The 26,485-nt window shown below is 43.3% G+C and overlaps 1 protein-coding gene across 3 annotated transcripts in view; it reads right to left on the bottom strand.

Annotated features, from left to right (window-relative positions):
- The window catches only part of RHOC (ras homolog family member C), a 41,914-nt gene extending 27,133 nt beyond the window's left edge, over positions 1 to 14,781 (bottom strand). Inside the window, exons 1-2 of one of the 3 annotated variants that reach the window (XM_053244911.1) lie at positions 14,641 to 14,775; positions 10,878 to 11,040 (exon numbers count right to left, since the gene is read on the bottom strand). The gene's annotated coding sequence lies outside the window, so the exon portion shown is untranslated. Of the gene's footprint in view, positions 1 to 10,877; positions 11,041 to 14,640 lie in introns of all 3 variants that reach the window. The other 2 variants (XM_053244910.1, XM_053244913.1) reach the window with 2 other exon arrangements.
- Between the last annotated feature and the right edge of the window lie 11,704 nt (positions 14,782 to 26,485).

Here is a 26,485-nt window from a genome sequence, read left to right as displayed (position 1 = left end):
TTTTCATAAGGAGATTACCTTCCCTCTTCAGCCAAGCATTAGTGTCATCCAGAACTACACTATTGCTCCTGAGGAATCAAGTGTGGGGCAGGGGAGGACACATAATGCAGAATAATCTTATTAGAGATAGCAGCACAGGACCCCCAAATCACAGACCATGCACATAAAGGAATGTGATCCATACACAAAAGAATACCAGATTTGTCGCAGAACATGTTAAGAGACAGAATATAAAGAATATCAAACAGGTTAAAATAGAACCTGCTTTCTAGAGCATTCTTCTTCAACTGCTGGACTGAGACCCACCATTAATTCTGCAACTTAAACCGAAGTTGCTAGTGCCCAGAAGGGAACATTTAAGATTTGCATGCCCATAAGTTTTCATTTCTACAGCTAAGCAGCTTAGGGGATGCAGCATGGAAAAATGGTTCAACACTTTCCCTACCTGCCCACACACAGAGCTGCTTTTTAAAAGAGAGATTGGCTAACATCAGAAAAAGTTGCATTACTGTTCTAGGGAATAAGCTACACATCCAGTATAGTTATTTAGAATGGCAACGCCTTTCAAACACAAAAAGCTAGCTGCTGCCATTTAAAAGAAAAATCATGGCTTGGCAGACTTTCTGGATTCACTTGGCTGAAGGAGTTTCTACACAATCCTTCCATACAAACAATGACTTGATGCTATTATGGCCATTTGACAAATGCTATCAGAGCAAACCTTTATTCCTATATTAAATATAGCAGGTTATTCCCTTGCTAACTGAGCAAAGATGTACCTTTTAGAGTGATGGCTCTTAATATTTAGCAGGGAAAGAGCAACTGTCTCTAATCAGCCCAGCAAAGGATCCCTCCCAATGGCTGTTCACTGATGTGTTCCTCCTAAACTTTGAGCCTGCTGGGGTAGGATACATCTAATTCCTTTTGCTACTTAGTTGAGCGCTTTTTCTTTTCTACTGTTCAGAAGTGGTATATAAATATTTTATCATGATATATTTTAGCCCTTCATAAAAATCTCTTCTAAAATTGATTTTAGAAAGACAGGTGCAGAGGTCACTTCTGTAGACACTGGTGTCACTCCAACATTTGATTACAGAGGCACATTTATTGTGCATGAAAGGAACACACAGGTCTTACTTGCAGACAGCTCTGTGACATATGGAATGCACAAGTTAGTACTGAACTGCACCGATATGTTGGCAACACTGCTAGCCATTTACACCATCTTTACTTAATGGCATCTGTGTCTGCATAAATGTAATGTCTGAATTGGTTTTAAGTTATTTAAGGAGGAGAAAGACACTGCATTTTCCCAGAGACCAATGGTTGACCAATCAAGGCTGCTTTCACAAGCTGCCACTTAAATTTATCTTTTAAAATTTCTGTTGTCTCTATCAGATTACACTAACCTGTCTCAAGCTTGTTCAAATATTAATAGCTGACTGCTGTCAAAAATGTTGCTCTGTTTCTCTAGTTCTATTTAGACATTACACTGTACAAGTATGCAGCTCTCTGTACACTTGTACATGTTTCTGTGTGGATGATGACTGTACCTGCCTTCATTTAAAAAGTCAACCTAATTAGATGCCTCTCAAATACATGTGCAGGTAGGAAGTGTACTACATACTTGTGTTAAACATAATGTGTGAAAAACTATACCTGTGTTGTATGACTGTTGAACATCATGTGTGAATAGGGTTTCTCTGGTAATGTGCCTGTTTAAGATCACATTTGCTTGTGAACAAGAACAATGCCATTCATCAGTTCAAGACACAAGAATGTCTTTCAAATTCAAAGAGCTCAAAAAACAAAACAAAAAGTGTTCTTAGTATCACTATGGTGTGGATGCTTTAGTGAGCTGTTGGCAGAACACACCACAATATCTCATGGCACCTCAAAGATTACCAGATTTATTATAGCATAAACTTACATAGACTAGAAACCTTCTGGCATCTCACTTAAATCAAATGTGGGATTATATCTTATACTACAGCTATAGAGAATGGAGTCTTGGATAAAAACCACAGCATCTCTTCCCGACCCCTGCCGACACACATTGATCACTAGTGTTCAAACGTTTCCCATTGTTTTCTTGAAGTCATGATCCTGACAGAATAGACAAAAAACATTTTAATATGTAGGTCTCCTCCTAATTAAGCTTCACATGTTGAATCTTCAGAATTTATACTCTTTAATCTAAACTTCATATAATTTTAATATTTGTTTTATGTTTAACCTTTATATCTTTATCTGTATAGTGTGTGGTAAGCACCCTCAAGTTGCCATGGGAAATGGCTGTGTATGAACATTTTGCCAGCTGGCGTTCATAACAATGGGACCAGCCGCTTGGGGTCAAGACATCAGGACCTTTTGACCTACACAATCATAGACTATTCCTATAGGGAAGCTAGAAGGTTAAACCAAAAGGGAGAAGAAGAGCATTTAAATCAAGGGATGGGGATTCATTACAGTCTTCATTCTTATAGGGACCTATGTGGTACTGGAGTCATCCTCAAATAAAATTCACTCAAGTTAATTTGAACTTTTTGACACCTCCCTCTCATGGGAGAAAATGTTAAGTTATCAATTATTAAAAGGTAAAATGTGCCGTCAAGTCAATTTCGACTCCTGTGGTTTTCTTTGGTAGAATACAGGTGGGGTTTACCATTGCCATCTCAGTATGAGATTCCTTTCAGCATCTTCCTATATCGCTGCTGCCTGATATAGGTGTTTCCCCTATACCAGTGGGGATTCAAACCAGCAACCTTCTGCTTGTTAGTCAAGCATTTCCCCGCTGCACCAATTATTACCCTACTAATATTAGACACAGCCTAAAAACAAAGCACTGAGCAAACTTTTGAATTCTCTAGAGCAGGCATCCCCAAACTACGGCCCTCCAGATGTTACTGAACTACAACTCTCAGCATCCCTAGACACAATTTTTTGTGGCTGGGTATGCTGGAAGTTGTAGTTCAGCAACATCTGGAGGGCCGCAGTTTGGGGATGCCTGCTCTAGAGATCTTCCTCAGGCTGGATGTTAAGCAAAACAAAGGAGAAAGAAGAGGCAAAACTGAGCATGACTTGCCTCTAACTTAATTACATAAGAAAGAATCTGGAGTTGGATGCTGACGCTGACTTCTTCTACAAGGGAGGGATCCCCAATACTGGAGATATTAAGGAAGACACCAGCTTTGCAGAACCTCTTAAGATACTTTGACCAGGATACAGAGCAGTGAAGAGGGACACAAACCATCTGCCCCAGCCGAGAGCCTAGATATACATTTATTTATTTTACATTTGTCTGCTCTCTTATCAGACTCCCATCATTTGTTTAAACTGTCCCACCATTACGGTCAATTATTGGTTATAACAGCAACTTACAAACCATGTTATGCAGTATTCAAGATTCCCCGTCTCAGGACATCTAGTGGCCACTCAGTGAAGTTTTAAAGGAAAGGGGGCATTTCAAAAGCATTGATTTACAAGTGTACTAAAATACAAGGATTTCAGAAGAACTGGCCCCATGGCAACCACAAGACAGGTCCTAGAATTGTTTTTGACTTCTCCTAGTCTATATTCCAGTCACATTCCCTAGCAGATTAAGATCCTTTGGCCATGATGGCCTTAGTTTATTACAAAGAATCTGGCCGATTACTCATTTCACTGGAGCCATTACATGCCTAATAATGAACAGTCACTTGATCAGTTCATCAACTTAGGAAGATATATTTATTAGGAGGACCAATTCATGTTCACAGGCAATAGCAGACTTCCAAGTTTCTCAGAATGTCCTTAAACAGGATGTTTGGGAGAGGACTCTTTCCAGCAGTTTATTTTAGTATTAATATAGTAATCAAAGCATCTGCAGTCCATTTGGTTTTTTTTTTTAAGGCTTGAGCATCCATCATGATGAAAGGTTGTGCAACTCAAAAGCTTGCATACTGCTTGAGGCATATCAGCTGGTCCCAACAAAAGGTAATCTTTGACTGTCCCTACAAAGTTTGTTCTAAATAGGTCAACATGAATAATCGACTTATTATTGATTACACTTCGCAGATCCATGCATGTCCAAACAGCATAGACCCACAGTAGTTTGGAGCCAAGGGGGTGTGTAATTTTGAACTGGGTAGACAGCTTTTGTGACAGAGACTGGCTGATGAATCAACTGAGCTGCTGAGTCAGTCTCAGAGCTTAACACAAGGGGTTGGGGGAGGAAAAGCTATTTGGTAAACCTACCAGGAAGATAATCAGCTTCACCTTCTCCCCAGTTAATAAGGTGGTGTAGGGTTCTGAACAGACTTAGAAGTGTCACACTGAGAATAGGACTTAAACAAGCCATTTCAGAGGCTAAAGCAAAACTCCAAAATTAAGGAGAGAGCTCTGCTCAGGAAGCAGAAGAGAACAACAAACAAGGCAGCTGTTCAGGGCAGACACAAAATACACAGGAACATGCCCAGTGAAAGTAAACCTTTCAGATTCAGTAAATGAACTGTAACATTGAAGCCAGTTGTGACACAGCAGACAGAGCCCAAGCAAGACTGTCCAAGACAAACTTTTTAAAACATGTGCATGTAATGGGATTATCATGCACTGAGCACCATAAATTAGAGGCGGGGTGGGGAGAAACTGATATTGGAATGCACTCTAGGATTTCAGAGTCAGCACAAGGCTGAACAAATGGCCCACATGATGAAAGACTACAGTTTGCATCTTCCACAACTTTTGTATTGATCTCTGCTTGCAGACATCGGATCCATGTGCTGATTCCAGAGAAGCAAGCAAATGTAACTATGTATATGTTGTAAGTGGATAGGAAATACTGCAAGTATACAAAAGAGACGAGCCATGCAAGCATGAGATGCAACCATTAGAATCTAAATCAGTATAGAAACTATTTCCTTCTGTTGTCATATAAGACATACTCAAACAAGGTATCATTTCAGGTGTGAGAGAACATCAGCCACGGAATGTATATAGGAAATTTGCCAGTTACAAGAATGAGGGGCTTCAAGTTTAATTCTATTTGGGCCAATTTTCATGGCTCGTGACCATATTTCTTCTGCACATATGCTGGTCAAGCTCAAACAAAGATAAAATCTGACCAGTAGCCTGGTCTGCCAGTAGAATTCTGTAGTTAACACGTCTGCATAATGCTGCAAATGTATCACCTAGAGTCTGAGAGTAGTTTGAAGTGCTCCCTAGAGATGTTCATATGATATTTTGAGTTGTGACCATCAGCTGCTCAGCCATGGCTGCTGGATAAGAGAGTGAACCACTTTTACCGAAGAAACATCTTCCTTCCTATATTCATGTCAACTGGTTTCATCCTTAGCTGAGCCATTTCTCAAGTGCTGAAGTGGGAATTCATGCAGAGAATGATGCATACACTTTAGAGAAGGGGTGGCCAAGCTGAGGCTCTCCAGCTGGGGTTGGACTACAATTCCCATCATCTCCAGCTGAATGTTTCCTCAGGTTGGCCGCCCCTGATTTAAATAATTTGATCAGGCAACTAGCAGTGGCTTTCCACTATGTATATCTCTGATGCACTTTTTTTTTTTTTTAGCCTACTTTCCAGTAGGCTTATGAGATCACCTGGCATTTTGTGTGCCCGTCCTCCCCATCAACTTCGTAACACCTGGACCAATATGAACCAAATCGGGTAAAGTTGTAAGGACACATAGTGACATCTCAACAGCATAGTTTGTGTTGATGTCATCCACCCTGATCCAAGATGGTGGATGCATGAACATTTGAGGTGCAAGTGTGAACCGCTTATTCAATTTGAACCAAATTTGCTACAGCTGTAGAGACACATAGGGATGCCCCAGTGGTGTAGTTTGTGATGACATAATCCACCCCAATCCAAGATGGTGGATGCATGAACTATTGGGGTGCAAGTGCACTAACTTGTGGACTGTCTAACCAATTAGAACCAAATTTGGTACAGTTGTAGTGAGTGACACACAGCAACACCTCAATCATGTAGTTTGCAAAGATGTCATGCTCCCCAGTCCAAGATGGTGGACACATGAACATTTGAGGCACAAGAGGTCTAACTTGTGGACTTCAATCTGAAACCAAAATTAGTCCAGTTGCAGGGATACTGAAAGGAAAGTAGGCAGATTAGTTCTTACTAGAACAACTTGTTAAAAATCTTGCAGCTGCTTCAGGCCTTAATTTTAGTGCATCTATGCATCAAGTCTTTAATGCAGGGCTGCTCAACTTTGGCCCTCCTGCAGATGTTGGCCTACAACTCCTATGATCCCTGTTTATTGGCCACTGTAGCTGGGGATTATGGGAGCTGTAGTCCAAAAACAGCTGGGAAGTTGAGCAGGCCTGCTATAGTGTGTACCTACTAAAAGTATCATGCAAAGCAGCCGCAAGGCCACATCCACGCAGGAGCTTCAAATATTCTGAGCAGTGCAGAACACAATAAGAACAGGAAGCATCCCTAGGAAGGCCAGGTACAGAATCATCTGGAAGAGCTTTTATGTACCTTCATCCTGTTTCTCTTCCTGTTAGCCACTGCAAAATGTGGATTCTGGAACAACTTCATATACACCTCTGAAAACACTACTGCTAGGTGCAACATGAAATGGAAAAGAGAGGAACAGGCTGCTATGTGAAGCCCTGAATAAGGCAACCCAACTTTATATGCAACAGGAACTCTTGCTATGCACTGTACTTTGCAGCATATAGCAGCTTGGAGGGGTCATTTTCAGCAGGAAAGCAGCACAGGGGGAGGGAAGGATTAAACCCACCCCGCAATGTCTTGTTCCCAATCCTGACTGGGGTCCCCTGCTTTTGGTTTAAAAAGATTAAGAAGTTGGGGAATCCAAGAACAGGATTCAACCACTTTGTCCCTCTATACACTGCACATGTCAAATAAGGAAAAACATTCTTTGATCAGTAAAAAAACTCAAGTCCCCAAGTAAATCAGTAACTGGTGTACAGGGGCAGAAGGGGTAGCTGTACTCAAAACAAACACTTTAACTTCTTCTAGCTAAAACAAATGTTAGTCACTGTCTCATCAATGGGATAATACAGGACTGTTTAACTCTCTCCCTGTGTCTGCAGCTACAGTGGGCAGTGCATGGAAGTCTGTATGTACAAACAGGCTCTGGAGAGAGAAAAATGTACTAGTGACAACCAACATCCAGCTGAGAAAACATGCCACTGTTGGATGCACTACTGCATACTAGACGATGGCACAGCAACATAAGGTATCTACAATTTCAAGTAGGGATGTGCGGACCGGTCCGGCGGTCTGGTCCGGGGTCGAACCCAACCACCACCCCTGGTTCCGTCAGACCAGAACCAGACTGCCAGGTCCGGACCAGACCGGTGGGGGGGTCGAGGGGGGGCCAGACTGAACCAGGCCAGACGGTTCCATGCACACCCCTAATTTCAAGCACAGCATCAAGCGTCACTTGCAGTTGGATCTGTAGGAACAACCTACACTGGGGAGAAGGGTGATATAGAGCAGCAAGGTCTCCTGGAAAGGTGACTGGAGATCCCCAAGACCATGACATACTTTAAGATCTCAGAGGAAGGGGGTCCAGAACAGCACACTCTGGACCAGCATCTGAATCCAGAGTGGCTGGAACAAGTCTAGTTGCCTTCCTTCTCCCTTTCCATTTTCTGGAACTTAACACAGAACAAAATGCACCCTTGAGATGCTACTTCTCCCCATCGGATGATCTAGTATGCAGGACAGAGCTCAGCTATATACCAGTGATAAGCTAGCCAATGTGCTTAAGAGCTTGGAGTGTGCTGCTGCCCGCTGTTATTAGATCAAGGGAATTTGATCCATGCCGACATCTGGACTGTGATAAACATCAACCAAACCAACTCATACCTTTATAAAAAAATCAAATGGAGTCCTCCAGCACACACACAAAAAGACACTTCTAGTAAGCACACTTGAGGTTGGAAGCATGAGTTTAGATGCTGCTAGCCTTCATGTTGCAAAACTGAATTTAGCACATTCAGAGCTACCAGAGAGAGTGCTTGAGCATGAACATTTCCTGTCTATAGCAGCAGGGACAAAGGTTGAACTGGGAAATGTACTGAGACATTAGCTTTCAAACAAGTAGGAAGCTAACTGGTGGCCTGTTCTTTATCAAAGCCCAGAGAATGCCAGACATAGCACTACAAATGGTGGTGTACTTTGGATTCTCAAAATCGTTCCTGTTGCAGCAGTTCTTAGAACTATTCTGTTTATCATTACCAGCAAGCAAAAGGCAGCACACAAGTGCAAATCTCCTCTTAAACACCCCCACCTCCTCACACCCTATATTCCAAGTAGTGGCTGACATCCTGACTACATTGATGGAAGTCCTCTTGAGTAACTTAGCTAGTGTTTCCTAAATTTGGTTGGTTGGTTGGTTGTTGTGCTGTCAAGTCAGTGTTGACTCCTGGTGACCACAAAGCCATGTGGCTTAAACTTAGGCACACCATTTTTCCTTACAAAAAGAAAAAACAACAACCCAGACATCATTCAGAGGTTGAGTACTGGAGAATATTTTAAAAACTGCTCTCAGAAGAGAGCATTTCCCTGCACTCCCTTGAGTCACTGATCTGGGCATGTCTTCTGACTTCCAACTGGAAGAAGGAAACATGCAGCGAAAGCAGTGACCAATGTGCCCTTGACACACTGACAGGGATTCTAAAACTTGGGTCCCTTTTGTGGGCCATTGTGACTGGGAGTTGTTGAAGTCCAACTCTCTCAAACTGGGAAACCAAGTTTGAGAATCCCTGCCATAAGACATGACAAAAGCAGATGTCTGCATCAGAACTGGGTTGCTCCCCATTTTCCTATAAAGCAAGGGTGGGTCGGGTCAACCTAAAGCACCACACAGACAGGTGAGAGGGAAGAACCCGCTCCCACAGCCTTCCCCGCCACAAAAAAATGATTCACCTCCTGCAACTTCTCTCTCCACAAAGCTTCATTTCATTTTTTTGATTTGCACACTACTTTTCTACTTTGAAAATCTGAGTAAAGCTATCGGTACTCGGATCAGATTGTAAAGTAATTTACACTCAAAGTAAAATTATACAGCAAATCGTATTCTATAAACTCCATTCATACTAACTCACAATGAAACTTATAACTTGAATCGATTAGCATATCATATAGTCCATCTTGCATGACAAAAAAGCACTTCCACTAATAAATTACGGCAAAAAAAAACAGCAGCAGCAGCAATACAAATACACCAAATGGCAAGTGCCAAGGACTCACCCTGCAAAACATATTAATTTAGTAGCAAAGCCAAATATAATTGCAATATTGCAGAGTGCACAAATATGAATGATAATTTTAAAAAGGCAGAGTAGAAACAATCATAAAGCAAATGCATGATAAGCATGACTAAAATAAAGGCTATACCCAAGCAACCATGCAGCATTCATGAGGGAAGTTTTTATAAACTAGCACATTCATTGCTGGCAGCCCCATCTATCTCCCGGCTGGCCCCAGCACTCATTAGCCAACCCTCTCTCTCACTGTGGGAGTTAGAAGAGGGGTTTCTATTTAACCCCACCCACAACATGGAGACAACATTGTCCTCATTGACAGCCCCAAAAGGAATTTCCCCTCTGGCAATGTGCTGCTGGTGGCAACCCATAGAACTGCCTCAGCCAAGTGTCACAGTTAACTGCACCGGGAGAACAATGGCTGGGGAAAAGCCATTTTGGAGGTAAGTGGAGACAGTTATGGAATTACTCAGGACCAAACAAACTCTTTCATGGCACAGGTTTATGGGAACCTACATCTTTGTCCAAAATCTCAGCACTCACAGAGGAAGGATGCAATTTATTCTTTATTATTATTATTATTACATTTATATCCCACTCTTCCTCCAAGGAGCCCAGAGCGGTGTACTCCATAGTTGAGTTTCTCTTTCACAACAACCCTGTGAAGTAGGTTAGGCTGAGAGAGAAGTGACTGGCCCAGAGTCACCCCACTAGTTTCATGGCTGAATGGAGATTTGAACTCCCCAGTCCTAGTCCAGCACTCTAACCACTACACCATGCTGGCTCTCAGAGGAAGCCGTGGCAGATAGGGGAGGGCGTACTGAACACTGTGGGGAGAAAAGCCATGGGTGGAGAGAAGGCTAAGCACTTGGCCCACACTTGTTTCTCTTCTTCTTCCCTCCCACATTTTAAAAAGACATTCAGAAGAGACCACGTTTCCTAAGACTTGGGTCTCTGCCATCTAGTTTAGCCCTAGTTTTAGATGGACCTTGAGTGCTACATTACGCAACAGAATATTGAGTTCACAACTTCACTTATCCATAATATAGAGCAAAACAAGTACTCATTTTTATATGCATCTCTTACCCTTTATCAAGTTAAAATTTTAATTCACAGAAAAGATTGCATGATGGATCAGAATATTCATAAAATATTGCAGCTGAGCAAATACATAAGCTTGCAGTATCATAAGCATTGTTCTGCCACATATGCCTCATATCTGCCATTTCAGATTCACAATGCGGAAACTTTGGTAATGAGTGTCACGACACTGAAGACAAAAAGCTAGATTTTCAGAGTGGCCAGACCAGTCAGGTTGCTTTGAGTGACCATCTCTTTTGTGGCATACTGTACTTTACATTTCAGAGCTGAAAGGCCATATGTAGCAACCAAGCATTATGTGGCAAAAACATTCAAACACAGTCTCTCTTTCTCTCCCTTATTTAGACTCCAGCCAGATTATGGAATAATTTCTCTTTCAATGAAGACAATGGCCACATTCATTCATCTTGGCAAAGCATTGATGCTTCTGATTATTTTACTTGTGCCCTGAGCTTTCATGTAAGTTGATCTGAAATGTCAGCATGGTAGCTCTTCAAAACAATGAGTCGCTTGCTCACCAGGTCTAAGGCAGGCTTCTCAATCTAGATCACAGATTTGATGAAATCTTCAGAAAAGAGAAACAGGTTGTTGTAGATCAACTGTTCTCAGTGCAGTCTAAGTTCCCAACTCAGCTGTCATTGTACACTTGGCAGAAATTGCAGGCACCTCCCTGTGAACAAGCTGGTAGAAAGTGGGGAGGGAGCGGGGAGAGAGAATGTTGTCCAGGATGAAATATTCACTGCTATGAACAAGGCTGAGACATTTAATGCAGGCTCACAGTAGTGATTCTTGTAGTCCCTCTGGACTACAGATAACAGTGACTATTTTGGGACAACAGTACACTCCAAAAAAGGAAAATTCAGCCTGGAAAGACTGTTCAGTTATGTTGCTACATAGATTCAGTTTCAGTAGAAAGATAATTTGAAATGCAAATCATGTCATGCACACAGTTAAATTCTCTGAGAAAGACCCAGTAGACTATCTAGCTACATCTAGTTGAAATAGAAAACAGGAATTCACATTTATTATAATAAAGATGATGAGACTACTGCCAGACTATTGTATAGGGAAGAGTTTCTACCAAGTGCTTTGCTGTTACTACCTTGGGGCTGATCACTATTTGTCCAGTATTGTACACTCTTTGCATTGCATGGCATGGCATTAAGTTCCTCTACAACAAAACCAAGCAAGTTTGTGACAGTCACTTTGAATATTTCTTGGGAAAGGATGCCTCTTTATTTTGCACTTTCTAATTTCAGTGTAGTGTCTTTCCACAGATAGAGAAGCCAGTTTCAGTTAGAAGTTGGTGTGATCTTTCACAAGACAATTCACAAGGAAGTTCTCTGCCACAATCCCTGTTGAAATGAATGGGGAGGTACAAGAATGCACTTGTGCTGTTCCAATTCATTTCAATAGGGCTTGTGCAGGAGAACTTATTGGTGGATAATGCTCCAGGAACTGTTGACTCAAGTGACCCATGACTAAAACTATTCAAACGCATTCGGGAAGCTAAAAAATGCTTCATCATACAATGAAAATGAGACTAATCAAAATGGAATTTCAACAGTGAAAAGTAGGCTTCAGATAGCTGCCTTTTAAAATGCATCGCACTCCCCGCTTTAAAAAGACTCCTTAGTCCTTTATTAAAAAAAAAAAAAATCCCTGAGAGCAAGGCTGCCTTTTATCCGTGAACCAATAGATATCCCCAAGTCCCACAGAGCACACAAAACATCTGCCAATCGAAAAATGTCTCAGTGAACCAACTTGACAATGCCGCTACCATTTTCACAGTGGTTGCCTTAGAGGCTGGGGCAGGATTTAGGGGGCCTGGTTTGTGTTGAAAGGACTTGGCTGCCAGATTCCAGGCACGGCTACAGCGAGAGAGAATATGCAAACACTATTCAGTCATGGTTTAGGAATGCTTCCTTGCTTCTAAACTTTTTGCATAACCTCTTTCCCACCCTAATATAAAATGTTTGAAAGTGAGCTAGTAAGAGGTGGGTCACTCCTCTCCTGTATTCTACCAAAGAAAACCACAGGGCTCTGTGGGCACCAGGAGTCGAAATCGACTTGATGGCACTCTTTACACACTTTTTTCAGGACACAAGGAATCACTGTCCACATCACATGGCCTGCCACTTTGTGAAGAAATCTGGGGAAGAATACCAGGAAATGCAACAGCACCACAAAAAGATATACACCAACTGGGAGGGAGAGTGTGCACAAGAGAGATACATAAATGCCATTTTAGTTTAAATGGTAACATATTCGTATTCAGCCCTCAGCAATATAAACAATACAAGTGTACACTGTAGCTCAGTGACAGAGTTATTCTAAAATGTTCCTGATGCACACACTAGAAAAGCAGACATCAGCTAGTTTCTCCTTTTCACCATTATACAATTCATTTATTTTCAGTCATCAGAACTTCCATCCATCTTCACCAGCAGCATGCACATGTAATTTGTAAAGCCAGCCAAAGAGGCTTTTCTGAGACTATCTTGCAATAAGAAGATTCAGCCCATCCCAAATTCTGTCAAAACTGGATGTGGCCCAGAGCCTCAAGGATGAAGAGAACCTCTCCCCAATGCACAGAAAGAAAGAGGAGTTGGGTCAAATTTTTGGAAGACAGTCTTTGGCTAAGCTGGAGCCAGAAATCGGTTGCTAAACATAAAGTGATCATTGCTGCTTTTGCCACCAGGCTGGCAAGCAAGGGGTCAGGTAGATCTGGGCATCTGGCCAAAGGGTTGCAGGCCGCTGAATCCTACCTTAACAGAATAAGCATTATCCACATAACTCAAGTTCAAGGGTCCCAGAGAATGATCTAAGGGCACACGATACAGCCACCTTGCTGTTGCTAAGCAGGTCTTGGTGTGGTCAGCACCTGGATGGGAAACTCATGTATGCCACCTTTGAGAATGGGGCAGTAGGCGCAGTGGTAGAGCATCTGCTTGGCATCTCCAGGAAGGGACAGGAAAGACTCCTGCCTGAAACTTTGGAGAAGCCCACCCCTGCCATTCAGTGCAGACAGTACTAAATGGACCATTAGTCTGAAACAGTAGAAGACAGTTTCCTATGGCCATGGCCTTTTCTGTGGTGGCCTCTGTGCTCCATATGAGACTCAGAGATTTAATTTTTCTAATTAATTTGTACATTTTATATCCTGCTCTTCCTCCAAAGAGTCCAGAGTGGTGTACTACATACTTAGGTTTCTCCTCACAACAAACCTGTGAAGTAGGCTAGGCTGAGAGAGACGTCACTGGCCCAGAGTCACCCAGCAGGTCTCATGGCTGAATGGGGATTTGAACACGGGTCTCCCCAGTCCTAGTCTAGCACTCTGACCACTATACCACGCTGGCTCCCACCAGCGTGAGAGATAGATATTTTAACCATTAGTTCCCAAATCAGTTGGGGATTGAAAGAGAATGGGGTGGTATTTAATCTCTATATTGTTTTTCATGTTTCTGGAATATATAATTTTAAAAACTGATTTTATACAGTGACGTACTTTGGGTGCTCTGCTCCCCGAATCAGAAGTAAGATTAAACATGAAGCAAACAAGAGTACTTCTCCCTCATGTGAACCTTCTACTTGCCCAAGTCTCTAGAGCCCCACCTTTCCCTCTATAGAAATCACACCTCCTGCTGCTTTCAGACTCCTCTCCAGACACACCTCCCCTCTGTAGCCTCCAGCGCCTCTAACAGCGCAGTGTACCCACGTGCTATGCATGAATCTGAACTCAACTAAGCACTCCCCCGATTTCTCAACGTTGCCTAAACAGGCGTGGCGGAGGTCAGAGGAAGAAAGGAATCCCTCCGATCCACCTCTTTAACCATCACCCTCTTTAACAGCGAACAGGCTACAAGCCTAGACCGACTTACCGCAGGGAGCAAGTCCCATTAAACTCCGCGGGACTTAACTTCCGCGTAGACGTGTACAAAACCCGACTGCTACAACCCTAGATGCCCTTACTTGGGAAGAAGCACCGTGCAATTCCAGACTGAGTGGGAATACACACACGCATCGGATGGAGTTCTAAGCCGTCAGGAGGCAACGTGGCCTTGCTCTCCCAGCAACCACCCTCAGTAAAGGCGCAGCCCGCTCCTTCCCCACAGTCCCCTTGGTCGGTCCTCGACTACAACCCCCGCGCCAACCTTCTGGGTTCCCGGGACAACAGCCCCCTCCCCAGTTCCGTCTCTGCCAACAAGCAGCAGCCAGGTCTGCGGAAAGAAAGAACCCCCGAGACAAGTTGCCGAAGCCCAGCCCGCAAGCGCCCAGTACCTCAACGCAGAATCCCGAGTGCGGACGACACTCGCTCCGCTCTCTAGCCTGACTAAGCGTCTCGGGCAACCCGACTCGTTTCTTCGGACTGACAGCAACTCCGAGGCCGCCTCCCGCCCCGCCTCAGGGCGGGGCTGAGCTTATAGCCGGCCGGAGTGCTGGAGCTTCAGGAACCGACGGGAGGTTTGTGTGGTGAGGACGACACGGCTTTGTTCCGGCAGGCTGGTGAGGCTGCATCAGCTGCTGTTGTTGTAACTGAGCGCCAGACCTTGGCCACCAGCAGGCACAGAAATGCATCGTGATCTGCAGCGCCCACACATCTGAGGTGAGGGAGGGAGGGAGAGAGGGGTTCCCAAGCGGGGCTGGGCGCTTTAACGCCACCACTACGCCTGTTGCCCATGTCTGAGTTAAGTGAACAGAAGAACGCAAAGCAAAGGCAGACCTAGGCACCAGATGGTCAGCAAAGCATAGGGTACCTACAGGGGTGTCGCTAGGGGAGACAGAGGGGGGCCAGGGGCATAACTATAAAAGGACAAGGGGAGACAGTTGTTTGGGGGCCCACTGCCTTGGGGGCCCCCAGAGGCAAGTCACATGACTCACTCTCCCAGCCGGGCACCCGCCCAGGCCTCCTTCAGTTGTATTCATCCTCCGAAACTGATATGAGTGTCAAGACCTGGAGCTACCAGAACAGCATGTCTCTCTCTAGTACCATTAAATGACTTGCATCGTCCACGATTTACAAAACCTTTAGAAAAATAATTTAGGAAGATGCTCTATTGTGGCACATAGGAGATATTTATTTATTTATTTTATATTTGTTATCTCTCTGTGTAAACTGCCCTGAGCCATTTTGGAAGGGTGGTATACCAATCAATCAATCAAATAAATATTCAGTTGGGGTGGGGGCCCATTTTAAAATCTTGTCTCTGGGCCCACTCCAACCTTGCTATGCTCCTGAGGGGGGCCATGTTCACCCCTCTGTCTGGCAGCCTCCCAGAGTGACAGAGATAATTAAGAAAATAGGGAGGGGGGGCTGGGTTCTTTGAACCCTTTTGCTCAATTATAGCTACACCCCTGGGTACCTACCCCAGCAACTCCCATGGCAGGTCTGTGGGTCATTTGTTGTGAACATTATTTCTGTATTTAAAATATTTATACCCCGTTCCTCCAGTACACTACTGCTCAGGGTGGCTCACAACACTTATAAAATAGTTACAATGTAAAATCAGACTAATAGAATTAACCAAATTAAGCTAAACAAGTTTTAAAAATCAAGCTAAAACTACCACTGGAATTGTAGGTTTTAAATTTTCAAATTAAAAGGTATTTTTTAAAAAACTAAGAATTGTAAAAACTAAAGAACCTACCAGATATAAGCAACAGGGGAAACATTAAAAAGCCTCTTTAAAAATGTGTTTTTAGTTGTTGTTTTTTAAAACACTGAGGGAGGGGTCATGGCGAAGCTTCACAAGGAAAGAGCCGAGGGGCCACAACTGAAAAGGCCCTGTCTCTAGTCCCTGCCAACCAGATCTCTGTCAGTGGTGGGGCCATGAGCAGGGCCTGAGATGATGAGCAGAGAGCCATATCAGGTTCATATGGGCGTATGCAGTCTGACAGATACCCCATCCCCAAGCTGTGTAGTTTTAAAGGTCAAGATGAGCACCTTGAATCCAGCTGGAAAGCAGAGAGGTAACCAATGAAGCTGCAGCAGGATGGGTGTAATACTTGTGAAGCAACTTGCACCCACGAGCATCCTTGCAGCAGCATTCTGCACCAGCTGAAGCTTCTGAACCGTCTTCAAGGTCAGCCCCACGTAGAGATCATAATTATTATAAGTTGCTTTGTTGGTGATGCAATGCACATATTAAGCCCTTTACAGCTTAGGTCCTGGGTACTTAAGAGAGCACCTGCTCTGTCGCCTGCTCTGTCGTGAACCCTGTCACCTACTAAGATCATCTGGAGAAGTCTGTGGCTGCCCCAGGGCTTTGGAATGCTCTTCCTACTGAAATAAGAGCATCTCCTTCTCTGTTTGCTTTTAGGAGGACCCTGAAGACATACCTGTTTTCCCAGGCTTTTAACTGAAGTTTAAATTTTAATATGTTTTTATTTATTGTGATTTTTATCTGTTTTTATGAATTTTAAATGTTTTTATATTTTATATTTTAAGCTGTAGAGATTTCAATTTGCCTAGAGATTTCAATATTAGGCAGTATAGAAATTCAATAAATAATATTACAAATACAACAAATATTTATATACTGCTTTTCAACAAAAGTTCCCAAAGCAGTTTCCATAGATAGATATAAATAAGTAAAATTAACTCCTACTCTCAACAAAAAGACCTTTTATTGTGCAAAACACACACACACACACACACACACACACACACACACAAAGCTGGTAAACATAAAAACATAAGACATTCTGGTGTAACACACCATCCTCATTTAAACTTATTTGTTTATTTACCTGCGGATGGTGTGTTGCACCAAAACATCTTATATTTTTATGTTTACCAGCTTTTAGTTTTTCCTCTTTTTTTGCACAATAAAAGGTCTTTTTGTTGAGAGTTATTATGATCATACAAGACCACCCTATATATACAGAGCATTGGTCTTTCTAGGTCTGTATTATCTGTGACAGGCATCTGCTTTCCAGGGGTTTCAAAGAGGAGACTCTTCCAACTCTTCTGGTATTGAACTTGGGATAGTATGCTGCATGTTAACCTCCCTGCACCCCCTCCATGCAGTTCTGAAGTATTTACAGCTGGAAGAGCAATAAACTAGAAGTATCTAACACTGGTGCAAGTTTGCAATGGAAAATCATCATAATGAGGTTAAAGGGTTATGGTTTGTTATATTTTTGTGAGCAGCCACGCATAGGGATAAAATCATAGGAATTATACTCCAGGGAGTTATTTGCACATGGCTTCATGCTGTGGGGTAAATGTTGAGCAAAGCCACGTGGAATCACACTCATGGCATTGAGGGAAGAAGCCCCTCCCCTCTGCTCTCGGGTTTTGTTTTTGCAAGTTCACATGGCATGCCTCCATGTTTTCCTTCTAGCCAATGGTGGAGGGGGAGGAAGAGAGAGAGATTACTAAAGAGCTACATCTGCATTTCAAAGACAGTATCCCTCTTATCATGCTAATGATTCTAGTCAGTGCCTCTCCCTATTTGCTTGGATTTTCAGAAAAGGTAGCTTAAAACCAGCATTTAAAAAACCTGGAAATACCTCGAGATAAGCTAGAACTTGTAAGACAAAGCCTGACTTGTGTGTGGAGTGGGCCCAAGGATCTTGAAGGGACTTTGGAGTAAGTTTGGCTGGTGTGTGAACTCCTGAAGGAGATTCAGGGTAGAGGCCCTGTTTGTAAACTGTCCAGGTGAAAAAAGATATCCCTGATCTGGCTCTTCATTTGCATGTGGGGAGATTTCAGCAATTGTTTGCTTAGTAAGCTGCTCCTTGCTGCACTGGGAGCCAACAAGAGGAACAAAAAAAAACCAACAACAAAAAAAAGACCTGACACACAACATGTCACCTTTAGCTAATACTAAGAGCCTACCATCATCTCATACTGCACGGGAAGTGGCAATGGTAAACCCCTCCTGTATTCTACCAAAGAAAACCACAGGGCTCTGTGGGCATCAGGAGTCGAAATCGACTTGATGGCACACTTTCCCTTTACCCTATCAGCTGGCACAGTGGGGAAGCAGCTTGCCTAGAGTGCAAGAGGCTGTTTGTTCAAATCCCCTCCAGTGTGCTTCCCAGACTGTGCCTAGTAAATACATTTGTAGTCACCTATATTGGGCAGCAGTGATATAGGGAGGTGTTGAAAGGCATAATCTCATACTGCATGGGAAGAGGCACTGGCAAACCACTCCTGTATTCTACCAAGAAAATCACATGGAATGTGATCCCTAGGAGTTGACACCGACTCAATGGCACAATCTTCTTCTTCTACCTAGCATCCCATCTGTGCTCTATTGCAAAGTAGAGCATAAAATCAGGCAGTTAGGCATACACAAAAAGCATCTCCAAAATTAGTGTGCTTCTCCTGAAGAGTAAAATTAACTTATGCTGGCATCTTTAGCTGCAGGAGACTACCACCAGTTTGTATCTGAGCACAGCGAAGAGCATCAATTACAAACATAAACTACATACCCCAAGCAGGAACTGGTATTCAGAAAATAACATGTATTCTAGCTACACCATTTCCCATCTTTATAACCATGCAAATCATTAAGAAAACCAGGGGGGAAACCTTCATTTTTTGTGCTATCTACCATGGCTATCAAGGATGGGAGTTTTCAGATACTCAGACTATATAGGAGGAGGCAGAAGGTCGAACTGATTTCAGCTTTGCACCATTGGACAGAAAATGGAATCAGCTTGAATTATTTGTCTTTTGCCAAGGTCTCCATCCCAAGAAAGAGAACAGTTGTCATTGATTGATTAGTTGATGGACAGAAGGAAGGAAACAGATTAGACAACTGCTTTAGATTAATAGGAAGAGCATTTACATCTTTTGCTTGCCAGGAAGAAGTTACAAGGTCCATCCATCTTCAAGCACTGAGGATGTGTTTGCATGGAAGAAATGTTGAAAAGTACAAAGTCCAAATTCACTGCACACATTCTGTTGCCTTTAGCTTTCCTCATCCTGGTTTTACTGTAACCACATGCAGTGGACAGAACAGAACAAGGTAGCTCAAGCTGGACAGACCTCCCTGCAAGACTGTGATTTTATCTGTCTGGACTTTCATGTGACTTTCAGTAGTGGTAATGTGCTTCCTGTTTCATCTGTAAATTGAAAATAACTTTCAGTGAGATTACTCTCCATCTTCACAATGTTCTGCCCTCTCCTTTATCCTGGGAATTACATTCTGTCTTACAGTGACATGTTATGTTAAGCACATCATTAGCTTTGACATGCTTAGCTTTTCTTTACTACATAGCAGGCTGCCATGCAGCAGGATGATCTGGATTGAGATCACAGCATGGGTAGAGGGGGATTTTCTCTGGGTAGTCCAATTCTAGATGTCTCAGACATGCAGGGGAGCTACTAGGACAAATAGCAGCCACAGGATCAGGATTGGGACCATGGCAGGGGGGAAATGGGGTTAAAAACTCTTCTTCTCCATGCTACAGTCTTGCTCCACATCCCCTCCTCTACAGCTTTTTAGCAAATAAAAACTAAACATGTCAGGACCAGACACACATTTAAGGTAGTTTAGCGAAAGCACCTGCAGAATTCTGTGTTTGATCAGGACAGCTGACGGCTGCAATCCTGTGCATGCCTATCAGACAGTAAGACCCCTTAAACTCAATGGGACTTGCTTCTGGGCAAACATACATAGGCCTGGGCTGTGAATAAAGTAATTACTCCAAATCGTAGAAGCCTCCATTTGATTCCCCTCACAACTACTATTGGATTTTCCAGCTGTAACACAACTGGCACACAGGAGTAAAGTGCTACTGTGAAAACACTTAAAGAGACAACAACAACAACCCAAAGGGAGGAGAATCAGTAAAGGAGAATGAGGTTTAACCACCACATACACTCACATGGCCTGAAACAAGCCAGGCACCAGCCTACTAAAGCTGGATGAAAGGCTTTCCCTTACTGTTTCTCACGGGGATTTAGGGAAGCAAAGTTGATCCTTCTTCCAGCTCTAAGGCTGAACTCCTGTGACACAGACAGGAAAGAAAACCTCAAGGCCTCTGGCTTCAACCCAGCCAAGCCTCAAAGCCATTTCTCTTTAGACGGCTTTCAGACTCTGCTTCTTTTTCTTAACTTGTTGTGCTTCCAATGAGACCATCCCATAAAGGGGGAAGGAATTGTGCAAGCCATGAGCTATGTTCCCCTCCTTTCCTTCACCAGCCCCAAGCTAGTAACATAGGTCTGTACAAAGGTGGGATTGGGTCTCCTAAGCAGTATCTTGTTGACAGCCCTACAAACAGAGTGAGGCTTAACCTGTGATAACAAGTATACAGTCCTTTCTTGTATTGAAGCACCCATGTACAGGTGAAACTCAAAAAATTAGAATATTGTGCAAAAGTTCATTAATTTCAGTAATGCAAATTAAAAGGTGAAACTGATATATGAGATAGACGCATTACATGCAAAGCGAGATAAGTCAAGCCTTAATTTGTTATAATTGTGATGATCATGGCGTACAGCTCATGAGAACCCCAAATCCACAATCCCAGAAAATTAGAATATTACATGAAACCAATAAAACAAGGATTGTCAATAGAACAATATCGGACCTCTGAAAAGTATTCAGTACTTGGTTTGGGCCCCTTTTGCAGCAATTACTGCCTCAATGCAGCGTGGAATGGATGCTATCAGCCTGTGGCACTGCTGAGGTGTTATGGAAGACCAGGATGCTTCAATAGCGGCCTTCAGCTCTTCTGCATTGTTTGGTCTCATGTCTCTCATCCTTCTCTTGGCAATGCCCCATAGATTCTCTATGGGGTTCAGGTCAGGCGAGTTTGCTGGCCAATCAAGCACAGTAATCCCATGGTCATTGAACCAGGTTTTGGTACTTTTGGCAGTGTGGGCAGGTGCCAAGTCCTGCTGGAAAATGGTCAGCATCCCCATACAGCTCATCTGCGGAAGGAAGCATAAAGTGCTCCAAAATCTCCTGATAGACGGCTGTGTTGACCCTGGACTTAATGAAGCACAGTGGACCAACACCAGCAGATGACATGGCTCCCCAAATCAACATTGACTGTGGAAACTTCACACTGGACTTCAAGCATCTTGCATTGTGTGCCTCTCCATTCTTCCTCCAGACTCTGGGTCCTTGGTTTCCAAATGAGATGCAAAAGTTGCTCTCATCAGAAAAGAGGACTTTGGACCACTGAGCAACAGACCAGTTCTTTTTTTCTTGAGCCCAGGTAAGACGCTTCTGACATTGTTTGTTGTTCAGGAGCGGCTTGACAAGAGGAATACTACATTTGAAGCCCATGTCCAGGATCCGTCTGTGTGTGGTGGCTCTTGATGCACTAACTCCAGCCTCAGTCCACTCCTTGTGAAAGTCCCCAACACTTTTGAATGGCCTTTTCCTGACAATCCTCTCCAGGCTGCGGTCATCCCTGCTGCTTGTGCACCTTTTTCTTCCACACTTTTCCCTTCCACATAACTTTCTATTAATGTGCTTTGATACAGCACTTTGGGAACATCCAACTTCTTTTGCAATTACCTTTTGAGGCTTTCCCTCCTTATGGAGGGTGTCAATGATGGTTTTCTGCACAACTGTCAAGTCAGCAGTCTTTCCCATGATTGTGATTCCTAATGAACCAGACTGAGAGACCATTTAAAGGCTCAGGAACCCTTTGCAGGTGTTATGGATTGATTAGCTGATTGGAGTGGGACACCTGGAGCCTAGACTGTTGAACCTTTTCACAATATTCTGATTTTCTGGGATTGTGGATTTGGGGTTCTCATGAGCTGTACGCCATGATCATCACAATTATAACAAATTAAGGCTTGACTTATCTCGCTTTGCATGTAATGTGTCTATCTCATATATCAGTTTCACCTTTTAATTTGCATTACTGAAATTAATGAACTTTTGCACGATATTCTAATGTTTTGAGTTTCACCTGTATATGGTGCTTTACAAAGTCATAGGAACAAAGGGAGTGCCTTATACTGAGAACATGGGTAGCTCAGCATTGTCTGCACTGACTGGCAGTGGCTCTCCAAAGTTTTATCCCAGCCCTACCTGGAGATGCCAGGGAGTGAACCTGGGGGACCTTCTACATGTAAAGCAGACCTTCTACATGTAAAGCAGATGCTGTGCCACTGAGAAACAGATCCATCCCCTGTCCTCAGTCACATGCTGACAAGACAGCTCCCAGCCTCAACAAACTTATAATGAAAGGTTAGGTGGGGAAAGCAGCAGAGGAAGGAGATGACGTGGACAACGCAAGAGTAACAAGGGAAGAATGTGAGCAAACACATCGGGGTGTGTTTCTTTGGGGGCATGGCTTCATAGCGGTGGCAGCTTTTACGGAAAGATCTATAGAAAAAGGAAGTAATCTGTGGGGCATCTGTGGCAGTTTTCATGTTCAGAAGCAAGATGTGTGTGGCCATACCTATTGTATGTGTATAAAGAGCATGTGCCAACACTTTCAACTTCTTTTGATTTAGTCAGGGATTAATGGAAACAAATGGAATTGAAATAATTGAACAAATGCTTCAGGCTGTAGTCAGAGGTGCACCTAGGTAATTTTTGAGCCTGGGCCTAAAGGCATTTGGAGCCCCCCACCACCTCTGCAAATTAAGCATCATCATGCTTGGCCGGGCAACCACACCACCCCGGACAGATTAAAGAGGAGTCCAGGGGAGGCCCTGGACTTCAGCCCTAAAGTCCAGAGGTAAAAGTGCCTCTGGCTGCAGTGTGATGAGCACTTACTTTTGTCCTTGAGTGACTGCTTAACTTTAACTGCTCTGTGCCCATTAGGTTTCTGTATGTACACTGTGAACATGTGCGCAAACATGCATGCATCTCTGTGTTTATACAATAATGGCATTAGGTCAGTTTCCCAGTCTAAGTCCCCAAATGTTGGACTACACATTTCATCATCTCCAGCCACAATGGGAGTTGTAGTTCAAGAACAGCTGGAGAGTTTAAGATTAGCCGCTCCTTCCGCAAGGCATTGATCTTAAGCTGGTCACCAAGAAGTGGATCATACCTGAACTTTGACAACTTACCACAACATATTTTGGTAAAATAGCTGAGGATTGTTATACTCAGAACACAAGATGGAGGCAGGCAGGCTGAGGGAGTAGAGTGTGGCCTATGGTGACCTAGTGACTGAGGTGAAATTTGACTGAGAGACTTGCTGTATCATACTCTTACCATGCGAGCCTAACAGCCTATGCATGTTCTATCCCATAGATTTAGGATAGAAATGCAACTTTTGCCAGTATATTACACATGCAGCCTGAACAATGTTTTCCTTTGAAGCAAGTCCCCTTGATTTCCATGGGACTTCCTCCCAGGTCAGCATGCATAAGGTTGCAATTCAAGTGCAACTCCCAAATACCATTGTCATCTGAATTTCCAAACAATAGATCTAATGGGAAAGCTTCCATAAAGAGCTATTTGAAGCATTGCTTCAGAGTACTCCGATGATGGTGTGAATCTGTGGCACTGCCACTAGTTTCTGTTATCTTTATACTTACCCACTGTGATTTTTTTGTTAGATTTCTTTTTTTTTCTATTCATATTTATTTGAATTCTGGGAACTCAGTGGAGTTATCAGAGCAGCTGACAATGAATGAATGAATGAATGAATGAATGAATGAATGAATGAATGAATGAATCTTTATTTTGGTCACCAACGAGAAACATAAACAAAAGCAAATGCTATACCTATATCAGTACCTATATACCAATCAACCAAAAAACATTGAGAACAAAGTAAAATTGACAACAGATTAAAAAAGAGAAAGGTACAGTGTGCCTTCAAGTCGATTTCAACTCCTGGAGCCCACAGAGCCCTGTGGTTTTCTTTTGGTAAAATTACAATACAACTCTATGTGAGCCATTGTTTCAATATTTCCTGATTTGCATGGGCATTGCCTTTTGGTATACAGGATCTTCTTGAGTCTTCCTTCAAGCACAGCTGTGTGTAAAACTCACAATAAAATAAGATGTGTAGCTTCCCACCAGGCAAGAGAAGAAGCAAAACTGTTCTTTTTCCAAATAGAAGCTGGCATACTGCACAGCAGTATGTCAGGCTAGTAATGTTGCTTTGGCGCAAGTTCTGCAAACACAAAATTTGTGCAAACTGCAAAAGTGAGTCCATTGGAAATAATGGCCTTACTCTTGTGTAATACAAATTGCACACTTTGTGTTTTGTGCAACTTACACAAATAGTGCAAAGAGAAATTTACTAGGCTGACATACTACTCCAGTGCCAGTAATTTCCTTTGCCTCCTTGCTATCAACTGTGGCCATTTAGTTTCCATGGAGTGGGGAGAAGGGAATCTGTATCTAATGGAGTCGGCTCCTACCTACAAAAGCTCATGGTGCAATACATGTGTAAGATGCCGTAAGTTTATTTATTGCTGTTTCTGAAAAAAAATGTTGGTGGTTGTATTGTTCTATACATTAAAAATTCAGACTATGGCTATCTGAAAATTGCAGCATTTACTCATTTGACACTGTATGCTCTCCCCTTCCCAACTATTTAGGATTATCACCGCCTTTGATACCCCATCCCCATATCCTCTAATTGGGCAAGGTTGGCATAATTTTCAACCGTACCTACAGTTTAGGCGTTTCTTCCTTTCATTCTGGAAATGGGAGTACTTTTAGGTTTTGCTGCTCCCCTGTGTTGATTATAAATATTTTTTTCCCCCAGTCCATGCCTGGCTATGCTTTCTAGCCGCTGCCTTCTGTTATCTGTCACTCCCATGGGGCAGAAGGAAAGAAAAGAGTTCCTCTCTCCACCCAGCAAAGAGCAATCTGTTGTACGTAATGCTCAGATGATGTATTTGTGTACCAGCTGGGATGCTCTGCATAATTAAAAGGCTGGCTTCTCAGTAAAATCCTAGTCTAAACTTGCTGTTGAATCTAACACATTTGGGAATTGCTCAGCCTGCTTCCAGCTGGAGAGGAGCAGGAACTGTGGTCACAGATGGACCCCCAAATCCTCTGAACTGTCTTCTATAGTGAAGATTTGATCTCCATTCTGCTGTGGCCCATAAGATCTTGCCACTGTGATGCTGTCTGCTGCCACTGGCACCTTATGAATCATAGGATTTATGAGTTGGAAGGGATCTTAGAAGTCTTTTAATCAAACCTCAGGAAGCTGCTAAAGCCTCCCTGACAGGTGGCTGTCCAGCCTCTATTTGAAAAACATCGGTGAAACTTCCATGACTGCACAAGGAAGACAGTTCCAGTGTCAAACAGCTCTTATAATTAGTGCGGGACAGGGCCTTCTTGTTGCTGCCCCCAGACTCTGAAATGCTCTCCCGGTGGCTATTCGCTCCTCAGTTTCCATCACAGTTTTTAGAAAGCATGTGAAATCGTGGCTTTTTACCCAGGCTTTTATATGATTGTCTCTACTGTAGGGGTGTGCAATTCGGGATTTCGGGTGATTCGGCTCGGACCTGAACCTAATCACCCCTGTTCTGTTTTGTGCCCGAATCTGGGTCACCCGAATCACCCTTGATTCGGTTCGGATTTGGATTTAATCTGAATCTGAATCGATTCGGGGGTAAAAAGGGGTCCAGGGGCAAAAGTTTGGGGTGGGGTGGTAGTGCCCAATGGGTAGAGTCTACCACCCCAATTTCAGGGGGATTGGGCAAGATCCTGATTTTTGGTGAATTTTTAAAGTTTTAGTGACTTTGGGGCAGTTTGGGGGCATAGCATGGGATCTGGGCAAAAGGAGTGGGGTGGGGTGGTATTGCCTAAAGGGTGCAGGCTACCACCCCAATTTCAGGGGGATTGGGCAAAGGGCTGATTTTTGGTAAATTTCTGAAAATTTCATGTCTTTGGGGCAGAAAGTGGGGCCTGGGGCAGAATAGTGGGGTGGGGTGGTAGTGCCTGATGGGTGGAGGCTACCACCCCAATTTCAGGGGGTTTGGACAAAGGGCTGATTTTTTGAGAATTTTTGAAGTTTTAGTGACTTTGGGGCAGTTTGGGGGCAGAAAGTGGATCTGCCCCAAAATAGTGTGGTGGGGAGGTAGTGCCTAATGGGTGGAGGCTACCACCCCAATTTCAGGGGGATTGGGCAGAGGGCTGATTTTTTGAGAATTTTTGAAGTTTGGGTGTCTTTGGGGCAGATTGGGGGCAGAAAGTGGATCTGCCCCAAAGGAGTGGGG

This window comes from Hemicordylus capensis, chromosome 4 (genome assembly GCF_027244095.1).
Source record: "Hemicordylus capensis ecotype Gifberg chromosome 4, rHemCap1.1.pri, whole genome shotgun sequence".
Taxonomy (NCBI): Eukaryota; Metazoa; Chordata; class Lepidosauria; order Squamata; family Cordylidae; genus Hemicordylus; species Hemicordylus capensis.
The sequence above is the reverse complement of the archived record's forward strand: the minus strand, read 5'-3'. Positions and strand labels throughout refer to the sequence as shown.